This window comes from Lipotes vexillifer, unplaced genomic scaffold, assembly GCF_000442215.2.
Source record: "Lipotes vexillifer unplaced genomic scaffold, Lipotes_vexillifer_v1.1 scaffold45, whole genome shotgun sequence".
In the NCBI taxonomy this organism is placed as follows: domain Eukaryota; kingdom Metazoa; phylum Chordata; class Mammalia; order Artiodactyla; family Lipotidae; genus Lipotes; species Lipotes vexillifer.
Genome location: NW_006796259.1, coordinates 2,389,289 through 2,405,454, shown reverse-complemented (window position 1 = coordinate 2,405,454; position 16,166 = coordinate 2,389,289).

Genomic DNA, 16,166 nt, shown 5'->3' with positions numbered 1-16,166 from the left:
GATGAACTCGAAATACCTTAAAGACAGAAAGTGTGCCAGGCACAGTTATATTTTTAACCTAGTATAGTGTTTGGCATAGAACAAGAGATCAATACACGTTGGTGTAATTAGATTCAATCCTAGTATTTCTTACCCCTTTTGGTTATTCTCTAACTCTCTTGATTATTCATCTTAAGAAGTGGTGGGTTGTATTTCATAAAATATTTCCAGTATCATACAACTAAAAGTCAGTTTTATCCTCAGACGTTTTAGTGATGAAAGTTTTATCTTAAGATTATTATTGATTTCATCCTATTTTCTTAAAGTTAATTGGAATTTGGGATTTAATCTAGTGGAAATCCAGTAGTTACTAATAACATGGAGAAAGAACAGATGAAATGCATTGACTGTTACACAGGGCATATCATCTTAGAGTAAACCTGAGTTGAATTTGAAATTATTTTTCAAACTTTGAATAACATTCTTACTTCCCCCTCTGGATTTATGTTCAGGATGCGTATCAGAGGAACTTCTCTGTTTTTGTAGTTCTTCTTTGTTCATTTCTTCTTCTTTTTTTATTTCCCATTGTGGTTTGGTGGTTTTCTTTTGTAATATGCCTTAGTTCCTATCTTTTTTGGTTTTTCTTAATCTATTGGTAGGTTTTCAATTTGTGGTTACCATGGAGTTCATATATATTGGCCCGTAGTTATATCTACTTGCCTTAAAATGGTAATCATTTAAGTTCAAACACGTTCTAAACAATCTGATTTTTATACTTTCCTCCCCCACATTTTGTGGTTTTGATGTCATATTTTATATCTTCGTGCATCTCTTTACTGTATATTATAGTTGTAGTTGCTTTCACATTTTTTAATCCTATGTACTGGCTTATTTAAGTGATCTTCCATCCTTTCTATATATTTGCCTTTCCTATTAGGATTTTCCCTTTCCTCTACATTTCTTCTCCATTTAGAGGAAACCCTTCAGCATTTGTTTTAGGCTAGGTTTCTTATTACTGAATTCTTTTAATTTTTGGTTGTCTGAGAAATTTCTGGCCTACACATTTTCTGCAAAGAAATTACCTGATTGCTTTATGGTGGTTCCCTTGTAAATGACTGTTTTTCTCTTTAGAATTCAATCTTTAATTTTATTTATGATATATCCTGGTGTGGGTCTGTTTGGGTTCATCTTGTTTGGGACCCTTTCTGCTTCTTATACATGGATATCTGTTTCCTTCTTCGGGTTTGAGAAGTATTCAGCAATAATTGCTTCTATATGTTTTTGATCACCTTCTCTCTCTTCCTTCTGGAATCCCTGTTATGCATAGTTGGGCGTGTTTTATATTCCATATATCTAGTGTGTTGCTTTTGTTTTTCTTCATTTGTCTTTCTCTCTGTTGCTCTGATTGGGTGACTTCCATCATTTTGTCTTTCATATCACTTATGCATTCTTCTGTGCCATTTAGCAGGCTATTCATTGCTTTTAGATTGAATTATCTATTTCTGATTGGGTCATCTTCATAGTTTCTAGTTCCTTGTTAAAATAATCTGCATTTATCTTTGTACTTTCTTAATTCAGTTAGCTTTTTTATTACTAACTTTTTAAATTCAGTATCTATTAGACTAATTATCTCAGTTTCTTTTTTTTTTCCTCAGGGGTTTTCTCTTGCTCTTTCTATTGGGAGTAGTTCCTTTGCCTTTTCATTATACTTGTGTTTCTCTGTCTCTGGATTTAGGTGAAACAGCTATTGCGATCTTAAAGGAGTGTTTTTATGTGGGAGCATCGTTGTGTAGACTGTGTGCCCAGTGTCTTTGCTGTGAGGACTGGAGTTGATGTGGACAGCAGCCATGTCTTTCCTCAGGGTGTGCTGGTAGCTGTCACTTTGATGGGGGGTGGTTGGTATTGGAGGAGCTAAAGCCTGCTCAGAGTGTGGGGCAGGGCTTCCTCTCTGCTCCTTGACTGTTGCCACCCTCTCAGGGGTGGGGTCTGTTCCCCAGTTGCTGAAATGGAAGCCCCTAAGTGTTTGACTTGAGTAGGTTCTCTTCTCTTTAAGTGTGTATTTTTTGTTCTCCCCTCACTGGGGTCTTTGCCTCAAAGGAGGGGAGTGTTGAAGTTAGTGAGGATCATGTGCTCCCAGAGGTCTGATGTTCTGTCTGTTACGGCATCTGTGGCTCTGCTCAGATGCAATCCAAGGTCATGTCCTTTCCCTGATGGTCATCCCAGAACTAGTGCAAGGTTGTGACACAGATTGAGCAGGGCCAGAGCACTCACTAGGCTGGGACTGGGAGTTTGGGCATTGCGCTTGCAGGAATTGAAGTGGCTGTGCTACTGTCAGAGGTCTGAGCAGCCTTCTTGGCACTACCAGTGCCAGCAATGGCTGCGGCCACCCCACCTACGTCACACACCTGACTCCTTGGCCATCTTCATGTTACTAGATGGAGTCTTTTCCCAGGACTCGGCTGCCCTAGATCCTGTGCCAGACCTTGTTGTGGAGTGAGTGGGACTGGGGTGTTTGCCCAGTTCAGATTGGTGAGTATGGCAAGGCAGCAGCCACCCCTGTAGAGCTCTCTTTGCCCTGTCTATCGGCAAGTCAGCACTCATGCACTTACAGTGAGTGGAGTCCAGGCTTCTTTAGACCTTTTATCTCTGTGCCAGCCGTTCTCCCAGCAGCCCAGGGGATTTGCCTCCTCTATGTGGGACCCAAGGACTAGGACACCCAGTCGGTGGCTTGACCCGTTCACTCTTTAGGGTGAGTGTCCACCAGTGTAGTCTTTGTTTTTCCTCTTAGACCCCTCTTAGGGGCACAAGTCCTGACACCAGTGCTTTTTTTCCCACATCCTACCTGGTTATGTGGAAATCTTTCTTGTAGCCTTAGTTATATAGACATTCTTCTGCCAGTTTTCAGTTACTTTTCCATGAGAATTATTTTGCATGTAGGTGTTTTGGTTTCTTCTTTTTTTTTTTTTTTTGCGGTACGCGGGCCTCTCACTGTTGTGGCCTCTCCCGTTGCGGAGCACAGGCTCCGGACGCGCAGGCTCAGTGGCCATGGCTCACGGGCCCAGCTGCTCGGCGGCACGTGGGATCTTCCCGGACCGGGGCACGAACCCGTGTCCCCTGCATCGGCAGGCGGACTCTCAACCACTGCGCCACCAGGGAAGCCCTGTAGATATATTTTTGATGTGTTTGTGGGTCGAGGTGTGCTCCACTTCCCCTTACTTTGCCATCTTGATTCTCCACCTGGGATAATCTTAACAGCATTAGAGAGATATAGTAGAAGCATATTGGCAATTATATCTATCTATTTAATTATATACACATATGTGTGTGTGTATTTTTTACCAGTAGGTCCTTGCTGGTTGTCTATTTTAAACAATCCCAAACTCCCAATCATATATTTTTAATATATGCATATGTATAGGTGTTTTAATACATTTAGTTCAGGTATTTTGCTGCTAATGAATACAGAGTCATGGGTGTGACCCAGGTAGGAGTCTCATTTATTTATTTATTTATTTATTTATGGCTGCATTGGCTTTTCGTTTGCGCGGGCTTTCTCTAGTTGCGGCAAGCGGGCACTTCTCTTCGTTGTGTTGTGTGGGCTTCTCATCGCAGTGGCTTCTCTTGTTGTAGTACCCGGGCTGTAGGCACGCAGACTTCAGTAGTTGTAGCACACGGGCTTCAGTAGTTGTGGCTCATGGGCTCTAGAGTGCAGCCTCAGTAGTTGTGGTGCTCTGTGGCATGTGAGATCTTCCCGGACCAGAGGTCGAACCTGTGTCCCCTGCACTGGCAGGCAGATTCTTAACCACTGCACCACCAGGGAAGCCCCGGATTGTTTCTTTTTATTTGTGGCTATTAAATATTCTTTTTTCCCTCCAACAGTGAAAGCAAACACAAAACTCAGATGAATCAAACAGCACATTTTATAAATAGAGAAGTCTGTTTTATTCATAGGAAAGCTGTGGAATGATGAAATATTCATTTAATTGATAACTGTCAACATATGATAATAGCAATTTTTTGTGAATATAAGAGACTAAAAAGTAGTTCTGTCATGGCAAAACAATGACAGGAGTATCAGGTGCCTTGAGTTTAGTAAACAGTAGTTATCAACCATCTGGGTATGGTACAATCTACATAAATGCACAGTGTATCCAGCAGTTACAGGGTCATCTCTGTGCCCACAATATGTGGGCCGATTTTGCCATTTAAACTTGGCATATGCTCTCCGAGGTGTTGATTATTCAAGATACCTGTATGCCCAAGTCTATTAAGCTTAAAAACTACATTTTAATGGCCCCTTATATTCAAACCCAGTTTAATATGGCAAACGCTTGAGAGCTACTTACAAACACCATTAAATTTCATCACTAATTACTAATAACAGGAATGAAATTAGCACCTGTCTCAGCTACTTTAGATTTTGGATTGCACTTAATAAACAGTTGAGAAAGTCCTCTGTTGCTAAACATTTACTGGGCCATTTGCATCCTGATTTTCAATGTGCTATTATGATTTATACTCTCATATAGTCATCTGAAAAAGCATAGGACTTAAAGACAGTGTTTCTTATTTGAATTTAAAATAATGTTTTTAATACCTTACATTTTGAAATAATTTTTCAGTATGAGACATCAATTTATCTTCTATAAAATCATTCTATCTTTCTCTTAAAGTCTACTAAAACAAGAATGCTTGTGGAGTGAATAGGCATTTTCACACACAAAAAACCTGAAAAATCGTTAGAATAAACTAACGCACAAAAAAAGTTCTACTGGTTTTAATGATCCCTTAAAACACAAAATCTCTTAAAGACGTGAAATCCTGGTTTCTCTAATCATCCCTTCTGGGTCTTTGATCTGTGCTGCTACTATAGGTACTGGAGAGTTTTAACATGAAAACAAGGCAATTAAATTGCAGAATTGTTCAGTGCTACTCACAACACCATTAAATAGCGTCACTTATTAATAATAACAGGAATAGTAGATTTGGGAAAGTTCCACAGTCAGTCAAACCACACTGAAAGGGTGTGAGAGAAATTATGTAAAAAAGTAGTATGATAAAAAAAAAATGTCATGAAACCATCTCATTAGTATCCAAGGTAAATGATCATGGTATAAAACACTTCTCTATCTTTTGGACCCAATCTTTTCTATCTTTGGACCCAATCAGTTATAATACTTAAATGTATAAGACATTATCTTCAGGATTTCAGGCCAAATGAACTCTAGATATAGTGACTCTAATCATTCAAATTGTTGTCTTTAATTTAATACAGAATTATTTTTCTAATATTTCAAAGTACATCAGGAGGCATTTTTAAATTAAAGTTTATAAGCTTTGAAACATTGTTACAAAATAACCAGAAGATGGCAGCATGGCACCTGTTTAGAAATTTGATAGCTTGTAACTTCCATTAAGTGGAAACAGTTTCTAGATTTTTATAAATAATATCTTTCCAATCACAACATTTTCTCAACATAGAAAACATAATTAAGAAAAGACTGTTAGTAAGGTCTAAATGATAGCTTGACCAAAGCCGAATTACAAAGGAACAAAAATGGCTTCTTCTTTACTGAAAATAATGAAGAAAGATGAAAGAGAGATGGTAGAGGGAGAATGTCAAGGCTCTTAAAAATGTGCTTTCAGAACATTTTAAGTAGGCTTGATAGAACCCATTATGGGAAAGAAGAGACTCTTTTAAAATTCCAAACAAGATGAGCCCTGATATTGAAATAACCAATTAATTCCACCGAGGCCATTAGGAAGGAATTAAAGGTCATTATCATAATTGAACAGGTTCAGAACAAACTCCTTAAATTTATCATCTTTAAAGTCCATTTCACCTTTTAAAAAATACACCTATTGTTTTATGATCTTACAGATCTTTTATAGCCCAAATATGTGAACAGTTTACAAAGAACTCCAGTACACTCATTTTATTTTTCATTTTATTTTTAAAGGTGTAATCTCATTATAACTAACAAAATTAACTGAAGACTGCTGTTTAGCTATGAAAACATGTCTTTTAAACCTCAGGTAAGAATCCACATATTTATAGTAAAATGGAACATCATAAAATGACAGTTCAAGAAAACATTTTTCTATAATCCCTGAAAAATCCGTAATAAGATTTTACTGTACTAGAAGTTTTGAGGAAAGCTTCTCAGTATATTCCATTATGAACTGTTAAAAATAAAACCCAGCACATTACCTATTACGTTTTCCTGTTCATTTTATAAATTTGTGATATATACTGAATCCTCACCCTTCTACCAAAAAACTCTAGAGCCTGTTCAAACTGAACTGGTTACCCTGCGTGTTATAAGACTAGTGTGGGTTTTTCACATGTTTTGGTATATTTGTGTATATCCATTTATTCAAAGCTGATTTGTTGTCTACTATAATAGTTGGCCCCATTCTAGGCAATGACTGAAATACATTACACGTTTTGAATAGATCCATTAAATAATTATATCCGGAAAATAGAAAATATAGGAACTGAATAGGAATGCCAAGCATTTTGTGGAAATGTCTATATAGTCGTCATAACTAACAACAAAAATAATTGTTACTATGTGTTGTTTGAATTTCGGTCATTTTTCTTAGTTTTGTATAATTGGTATAATAGTTAATCAAACTTATCTTTTATACATATTAAACTACCATTGAGTTCATCGTATGAAGATATCTAGTAAACTATATTCTTCAAATAATGAATCACAGAATAACAAAACACTTACTGATTAAAGCCACCTGAGAATCCAGACAGAAGGGAGATGATTTTTTTCTCATTTCCTCCTGCAGTGGGCAGCAGAGGCTCAGTTAGGTTTTTTTTTTTTTTTAACATCTTTATTGGGGTATAATTGCTTTACAATGGTGTGTTAGTTTCTGCTTTATAACAGAGTGAGTCAGTTATACATATATATATGTTCCCATATCTCTTCCCTCTTTGTCTCCCTCCCTCCCACCCTCCCTATCCCAATTAATGCACAGAAATCTCTGGCATTCCTATATACTAATGATGAAAAATCTGAAAGTGAAATCAAGAAAACACTCCCATTTACCATTGCAACAAAAAGAATAAAATATCTAGGAATAAACCTACCTAAGGAGACAAAAGACCTGTATGCAGAAAATTATAAGACACTGATGAAAGAAATTAAAGATGATACAAACAGATGGAGAGATATACCATGTTCTTGGATTGGAAGAATCAACATTGTGAAAATGACTCTACTTCCCAAAGCAATCTATAGATTCAATGCAATCCCTATCAAACTACCACTGGCATTTTTCACAGAACTAGAACAAAAAATTTCACAATTTGTATGGAAACACAAAAGACCCCGAATAGCCAAAGCAATCTTGAGAACAAAAAATGGAGCTGGAGGAATCAGGCTGCCTGACTTCAGACTATACTACAAAGCTACAGTAATCAAGACAGTATGGTACTGGCACAAAAACAGAAAGATAGATCAATGGAATAGGATAGAAAGCCCAGAGATAAACCCATGCACATATGGTCACCTTATCTTTGATAAAGGTGGCAGGAATATACAGTGGAGAAAGGACAGCCTCTTCAATAAGTGGTGCTGGGAAAATTGGATAGGTACATGTAAAAGTATGAGATTAGATCACTCCCTAACACCATACACAAAAATAAGCTCAAAATGGATTAAAGACCTAAATGTAAGGCCAGAAACTATCAAACTCTTAGAGGAAAACATAGGCAGAACACTCTATGACATAAATCACAGCAAGATCCTTCTTGACCCATCTCCTAGAGTAATGGAGATAAAAACAAAAATAAACAAATGGGACCTAATGAAACTTCAAAGCTTTTGCACAGCAAAGGAAACCATAAACAAGACCAAAAGACAGCCCTCAGAATGGGAGAAAATATTTGCAAATGAATCAACTGACAAAGGATTAATCTCAGTTAGGTTTTAACAGGAAACTGAAAAACAGGGCAAAACAACTGCTCAAACAGTAAACAGGTGGTGTTCTCAGGGCTCATAGGTCTTGGGGGCAGGAAAACAAATTAGATTATGATGGTGATAATAATTATGATTATACTGATAAGTATTTTATAAAATGTTTTCCTTTTTTTTTTCCCCTCATTAAAAAAAATATCCATAGGCTGTATAAATTGTCACTTTTTACAGTTGAGTGACTTGAGATCCAGTTAAGGTAAACCTCAGGATGGAGAGCTACTGAAGAGTAGAGTCAGGATGCTGAGCTAGATATTCCTGCCTCTACATTAGAATTAGAGGAAAATTGGGAACAGATCAGAAAAGTTCAGCACTAAAAAGACAATTTTTGATCCTTTGGAGATGAGAAATTATTTGTATTCTTTAAGTATTCTACAAATATAAATAAAATATTTACTCAAGCTCTTAAGCTCCATGTCTGAAGGCAGAAATGGAATTGAAACTTATCCAGGCTATTTATACTGAAAGAGATTTCATTAGTCAGGATGATTAGCTCACCTTAACCTTGATTCCCACCTTCTCTTGGTAAATTCCCAGGTAAGATGTTTGATCCCCCGCAAGCCCCCCCGCCCCAGTAGAGGATCTTGGCCTTGTGAACAGAGATAACAATTCAGGATTAAGTATTTTGGAGCAAACAATTTATTATTTGGGGCTTTGTATACCCTATGAACCTCACCTTGTGTGACATCCAGTGTAGTCTCATGCTTAAATGGTTACGTGCTGAGAACCTCACTGAGTGGCTATAAAAAATGGAAGCTTGAATATAGGCTTAGTCATTCTACTTTATGAGTCTTACCTTGGTTTTGTCTCAGAGCTTTCTCTACCAGGGATAGAGGCCTGGTTCCTGAAATGTTCTCATAAGCAATTCCTTTTTACAAAGAACTATACAGAGCCATAAAAATAATTAACAATACAAAGCAGCCTACATTAAATGCTAAATGTGTGGAAAGGCAAGAAATGCTATAGGAAACAGCCAGCCAGCCAGATGTTGTCCTAGGTAATGGAGTATAGCAATATACTCAGCAAAGGAATTTGAATCAATTTCTGAAAACATCAGAGAGACATTGAAGACTTTTGGGTAAATCCATGACTAAAGCATTGGTTTCTTCTAGTTGTTTCCACTTTAGATATAATTTTCACTCCCGATGAAGAATATGAAAGAGTTAAATGGTTTTTTAAACAGCTTACTCCTTATGGTACATCGACCTCAGGTGGAGAAAATAATACTTCTTTAAAATTTGACCAAATTTGGCCAAATTTTAAAATGTTGGAAGCATGGAACCTACCCAGTTGCTGGCTGGTCTTTGCTTATTATCTTCCTTCCTTTAACTAAATATTTTTTTTTTTCTATTATATCAGACTAATATTTTACTTTGATCTATGGAGTTAGAATAAAATGTTACTGCCTTTTAATGAAAGAACTATTTTGGGGGTCTTATTTTTTTATGACATGACTTTTTATAATAGAAAAATATTGCCAGGTACTCTTCTTCCATATATTAAGATATGCATAAAAGCAAAAAAAGAAACAGCTTTAGAAAAATTATAACTTCATGGTTTATTTTTACTTGATGTTAAGAATTTCTGCTAATTATAATATACAAGTTATGTAGGTTGTACAGATTTAATTTTTTCATTTTCTTTGGAGCTTTGATCTTTCCCAGGTCTTTGACCTTTTGTGATACAATTCTTCTATCATGTTTTTCCTTATCCATTATATTAGGTGTCCCAAATCCCTTATACCTGTTATTTTTCTAGTTTCCCTTCCCTTATTTTTTTTTTTTTTCTGGAATCTAATTAACTCTCTTTTTCACAAAATTTATGTATTTAGGACAGAGACTGTAAGGAAAACTGTGACAAAAGAAAATTAACAGAAAACTAAATTGATCAATTAATTTTGGACAATGAGAGATTTGACTTTTTTATTATTGAAATAATTCCTATATGTTTATTTGTAAATGCTTATTTGCCATCATCCTTAGTTACTTACCCATATACAGGAAAGTCACAACATACTAATTTCAATTTGTGTGCAGCATAAAGTGTTATTTTATTTCAATGTCCCAGTTCCAAATCTCATAGGCAGATTTGGACTTTGCTCATTGATGCTAATTGTTTTTTTTCAACCAAGAGTGTAACCGTTAAATGAATGCAAATGTATCAATAACCTTCAAAATAATTTTCACTTACATGATAATGGTTTACAGTAGGCATGTAAGACGCAAATTACATAAACTATTTTTCTAGATCTTGTTAATCTACGCAGGTAGATACATTGTAAATCATTTTACATCTTCAGTACAAGACATGTTGTGGCAATTAATACTTGTCTTGAGTTTGAAGAAATAATATAAACAAGATAGTATTTTGGGATAGCTGAATGTTGTTATGAAAATAGAAAACATAGGCTTAAGCAATTGGTTTGGTTCATGTTATTGATTATGAAATATGGGGAAGTAATATATTCTCATCAGTTTACTTAGAGGAAAAAAGAACTACAACAGTGATTATAAAATTCAGTGAAATGGTGAAATTGGAATAATTTGGTAGCTACAAAGAAAGTTTTGATATGTGTTGGCTTGATTTATCTAATTACCTGCCTGAATCTCTGTTATAATAGCTATAAAATTTTTGATGACATTTTATTTATTTAAAATTTTTTATAATTAATTAATTTTTATTATTAATTAAAAATTTTGGGGGGCTGGGTTGGGTCTTTGTTGCTGTGCACTGGTGTTCTCTAATTGTAGCGAGTGGGGGCCACTCCTCGCCACAGTGTGTGGGCTTCTCATTGCGGTGACCTCTCTGGTTGTGGAGCATGGGCTCTAGGCACGTGGGCTCAGTAGTTGTGGCTTGTGGGCTCTAGAGCGCAGGCTCAGTAGTTGTGGCACACAGGCCCAGTTGCTCCGCAGCATGTGGGATCCTCCCGGACCAGGGCTTGAACCTGTGTCCCCTGCATTGGCAGGCGGACTCTAAATCACTGGACCACCAGGGAAGTCCTGAAAACATTTTAGATCAACAAAAAAGTTGCAAAAAATGACATAGTGTATATGTATATGCCCATATCATCCAGCTTCCCCTAATGTTAATACATGACATAGTCATAACGATGTCTTTGTACAGTTGTACAGTTAACACTGGAACAATAGTACTAATTAATCCATGGTCTTTATTGGAATGTCACCAGTTTTTTCCACAAATATGTTTTCTTCTGTTTCAGAATCCAAAGTAGGATCCCAGATTATATTTAGTTGCTGTTTTCTTAGTTTCTGCTAATCTATGAGAGTTGCTAAATTTTTCCTTGTTTCTCATGACGTTGCAACACTTGAGTAGTGGTCAGTTTCTTTGTAGAATGATTTTTGCTCTGGGTTTGTGTGATGCTTTTCATGATTAGATCAAGGTGAAGTAGTGCCACAAAAGCAGTGTTGTATCCTTCTCAGTGCATCATATCAGGAGGTATATGGTGTATTTTACCCCTCTGGATGTACTCAATTAAGGTAGCATGTGCCTAGTCTTTCCACTTTAAATTTACTATTTTTCCCTTTAAACTAAAAAAAAACCAAAAAATTGGGAGAGATACTTTAAAGCTATGTGAATATCCTGCTTCATCCAATTATTTTAGCATCCATTGTTGAATTTTACCTGCAGCAGTTATTATTGTGATGTTTACCTGATGGTGATTTTGTATTTCCCTTATTATTTCTCTATTTATTATTATATAATAGGATTTATGTCACTTGTTACTTGCTATTAAGCAGAAAAAAAAATATGTTTTTTCTTATTTTTGTTCCTATTTATTAGTTAGGACTAGCATTCCTTCCAAAGGCTTTAGCTAACTTAGAGTTCTTTTTTCAAAACATGTTTTTAACTAAATTTTGCTGGTACAGTGAGTTACATTCATTCAAACCTTCCCCACACCAAACCCTGTTCATAACATCATATATATATATATATAGTTACGTATATATATGCTAGTAATATACATGGGCAAATATATATTGACATTGCAATTTTCTTCTAATTTTAAGCCACCACAGCTCCATTAAAGAACCAATGCTTTGTAATTACTTTGAATGAATCAGTATGGTCTGTATTATGTCATTAATCTGCTAATTAAAAATTCTTAAAATAAGAAGTGCTATGATTATTTAATGATGATAAAATATCTGATGTGAGAGCTCCCTTATTAAAGTTTACCATAGCTTTGGGGGAAAGAAAATGTATAACAGGAACAAAGCAAACAGTACAGTAATTTGTAATTCTAGAAGGTGAGATTAGATCTTAAAGATTCATTTTTCCTTAAATATAAATTGTGGATACTATGGTTGGAAGTTTACTAACACCAAATAAATCATAAAAAGCATACAAACTTAATTGAAAATTATGTCACTAAATTTTCCTCCAGTATATACTTCAGAAATTTCCACAGTGTATTCTACAAATTCTAGATATTTCTGTGATATGTGAGTGCTTCAGAGACGGTGAGAAAAATTTCTAGATATGTTAGCTTCTGGCTCTGTGTAGCTACTAAATGTACTGTGTGTCAAAACATAAGAAATTTTACTTTTAGATACATGAACAGCAAATATGGCTTTGGTCATCTTGCAGGAAACCTTTTGCACTCTTTTAAGCTTTCTGTGAATCAGTCTGATGACATCATGCAAATTACATTGTCTTATTTTGTGACTCCTGCAGTTATTCAGCTTTATCATGCACTCACCAAGAAGTTTTTCCTCCCACTATTTAAAATCACTAATGGATTTGCAGCTAACCTTTGGCTTCAGTCTCAGTCGGTTGCCTTCGGTATCACTTGTGTATGCATTGAGCTGATAAGTACTGTGGTTCATTTTACTCTTGAGCAAACCAAGTTTAAGGAAAAAAGAAAAAAAAAAAATCAAAACTCCAGACCAATAATTACCTTAGCTTCAGATGAAGGTGGTGAAAAATCATTTGATTGCTTCCTAATTCTTGGCGAGATATAACAAAATAAGGTTTTGGGGAGGTGGAGGTTGAGAGGAGGGCCACACAGCAGAACGGAGGGGAGACAGCAAGGGCTCTGAAATAGCTTTCTTATGCTGCTTATTATGTCCTTGGATTCTTTCAAGCTGCACTTTATTCTGTATTATCAGTTTGATAAAATTATAATTACAATGCATATCTTGGTTTAATAATGGATCCCTTCCCACATCAATGGCTATTCCTCAATATTCCCAGCATCATCATTTCACATTACATTTTAATTTGTTAGTTCATCAGGAAGAACAGTGTACCCTAGTATGTAAAGGATTACTCGTCATGACTCAGTAGGCTAACAAAGCTTTTGGTAAAAGGGGAAATCTAATGAAAAGAAAAAAGATTCTAGTCCTTCTAGGTCAAATTATTAGCTCAGATATTTCATGCAAGAGAGAAACTGAAAATTAATTTTTCTCATTGCACTGTATAATATACTTACTTAAAAAAACTAAGGATATATAAAATACATATCTCCTATAATGAGCAAGAAAATATCATTTGAGAATATAATACACACACAGAATCTAAAGCAACTGTACTTTTAGAAATAACTAAGACAACTTTGCATGGGAGAAAGCTTTTAATATTTCTCTCTTTTTTTAAAATTTTAAAGGAATAGAAATCATCCCTGGTAACGTGGTAAGAATTTAAACAAAATGATTAAATATAAAGGGGGAATAAAAAAGTCCATGGTAATTTGGCTATTTACCTTCATGTATCTAAATTACATTAGTTTATATCTTGGGCTTGTCTACTCATACCTTAAACAATGTAAATCAGTTGACTGGTATTTATAATTACCTGAAGAATAACGTTAAACTAGGCAAGTTCTATGGAAGTAGTTATACCAACCACAAAATAATGAAATTTCCTTTCATTTTGAAGATTTCCTGAGTATTCAACATAGCATTTTGGCTTTAAATTGAGAATTATCTGTTAAACAATGGAATTTTTAACACTTTTGAGGACTTGACAGTATAGCACAGTTAAGGAGGTAAAACTCCTGAGTCAACCTTTTGTGTCCTTATTTTATTTTCCACATGAATCACTCACAGCTATTTATGCTCATTGTAGAAGTTCTTCCCCAAAGACAGTATGTACTGGATGGAAAGGTCAGTACTTAGGGATCCAGTTTTAGGTCTGCCATTATTTACCCACCTAAGACTAAACAAATTCCTTAACTTCTCTCAGCCTAGGTTTCATGTTCTGTCAAAAGAGTTTGAGAAAAGATTCCTTCAATTTCCCTCAATAAATTTGTAATTTACCTCAATTTTGAAAGGTCTTTGTTTTTCAATAATTTTTTAAGTAGGCAAATGTTTTCCTTCACTCAGTGGGTCTGAAGGAGTTAGGGATTTTTAGAAAATCTTAATTTTTATCTGCTTTTTCAATGATAACTTCAATAATGGCATCAAAATATATTGTAATGGCCTATTTATATCTATACATATGACAATAGACTGTATATCTTATGTCATCTAGCATGTGTTTACTGAGAGACTGCCATGTTCATTTGTGCATGTTCACACACACACACACACACACACACACACACACACGCACGCACACACCAGGATATATTTCTGGAGAAAGATTATCTAAATTGAGATATGACAAATAATAGAAGTTAGCTAATAGATAAGGGGGGAAGGAGTATTTTTAGGAAAAAGGGGGGTGTAAAAACCTACTGGACAGAAGGAATAGCCCTTTTGAGAAATTCTGAAAGTTCATTAAGGATAAACTTCGACTTCAAAAGTTTTAACCTCGTTTAGGGAAAGGAAACTAATATTTGTTGAGGGCCTACTTGGTTTTAGGCAGTATTTGGTGAGTTATACTTGTTCTGTTACTTGATATATTACATATCTGCATGTAGCTCTTCAGAGACTCACATGTAACACTTTAATTAGGCAACTATTTATTATTGGTCAGAATGATCCAATTTAATTTTCGTCTTCCAGTCTCACCATTGCCGTTTATTAATGAATCACAGTTAGCCCTTATTCCTGCCCTTGGAGTATCCTCTTTGTCCAGGCTTTTGTATCATCTCCGTTCTGATATGCAGATAGTATTTTAGACAATGACTCATATACAAACCCCTTTGGGCTGATTCTGTTAAAGAATGTATTCCCCCCCCCCCCCCACCCAGTGGTACTCTAATTCTCTTTGTGTAGACACTTGCAATTTATTCTTTTCACTTATTTTAATACATTTTACAAAGAATAGTAAGGTCTTTCTTTAAAATTAGTGCAAAATATTGATATTTCTAAAATTATATATTTATATTCAGGAGGTATATTTATTCTTTGAACTATTCCTTTAGCTGTTTGTTTGTACACACACATATGTGTGTTTGTATGTGTGTTGGGGATAGGTAGGGGAAAGTGGTACCAGGCACCCGTGGTATTTTTTTCTCTTCTCAAATAAGAATTCTAAACTTCATTAAAAAAAATATTTTGATCATCTCATTTTATATAGTATAAGATCTGAAACCCAGAGATAAGAGTGTATCTAGTTTTCTTACGTAAGTTCCATTGCTCTTAGAATAATACAGGTTAACCATGATAGCATATCATGAGCTTGTATATGGCAAGGTACACATTTATTAAACTACTCTGTTCAGTGGTGCCCAAAATATCCTCACATGGATGTTCAACTTAAAAGTATTTTTAGAGGATGACTAGAAAATTGAATTTATGCCTTTCAACCCAGAGGATTTGAGAAAGTACGTACTGACTATTTGGAAAACCTGTGCATAAAATTAGCTGGCTATTATCTAGTTAATGAGTAAGGTCTGTTGTCTGGTGTGCTATGAAGTGGAAGTGAACGGCTGCTGGAAAGAGGATATAAATGGTGTTTTATGAGGTTATATTGATCTTTTTGTTTTCAATTTAAGATTTTGAAAAAAGTAATTTTAAAGATAAGGAAACATCTAGTGTAAGTCACCATCCCTATTCTAACGTGTAACAGCTGATTAGGTTATTAAACTAACATGTTCAGTATTCTCTTGTAAAGTAAAAGGATTAGACTGTTTTGGATTTTTTTTTGCACATGAAAAAGGAGTAGCTAATAATAAATGATTCTATGAAACATAGTTAATTTTTTTATCCATTCATTCAACAGATGTTTTCTTAGTGCCAGGTTGTGTTAGGTGCTAAATAAAAGAACTTACAAAGCAAAGTCCCTTCT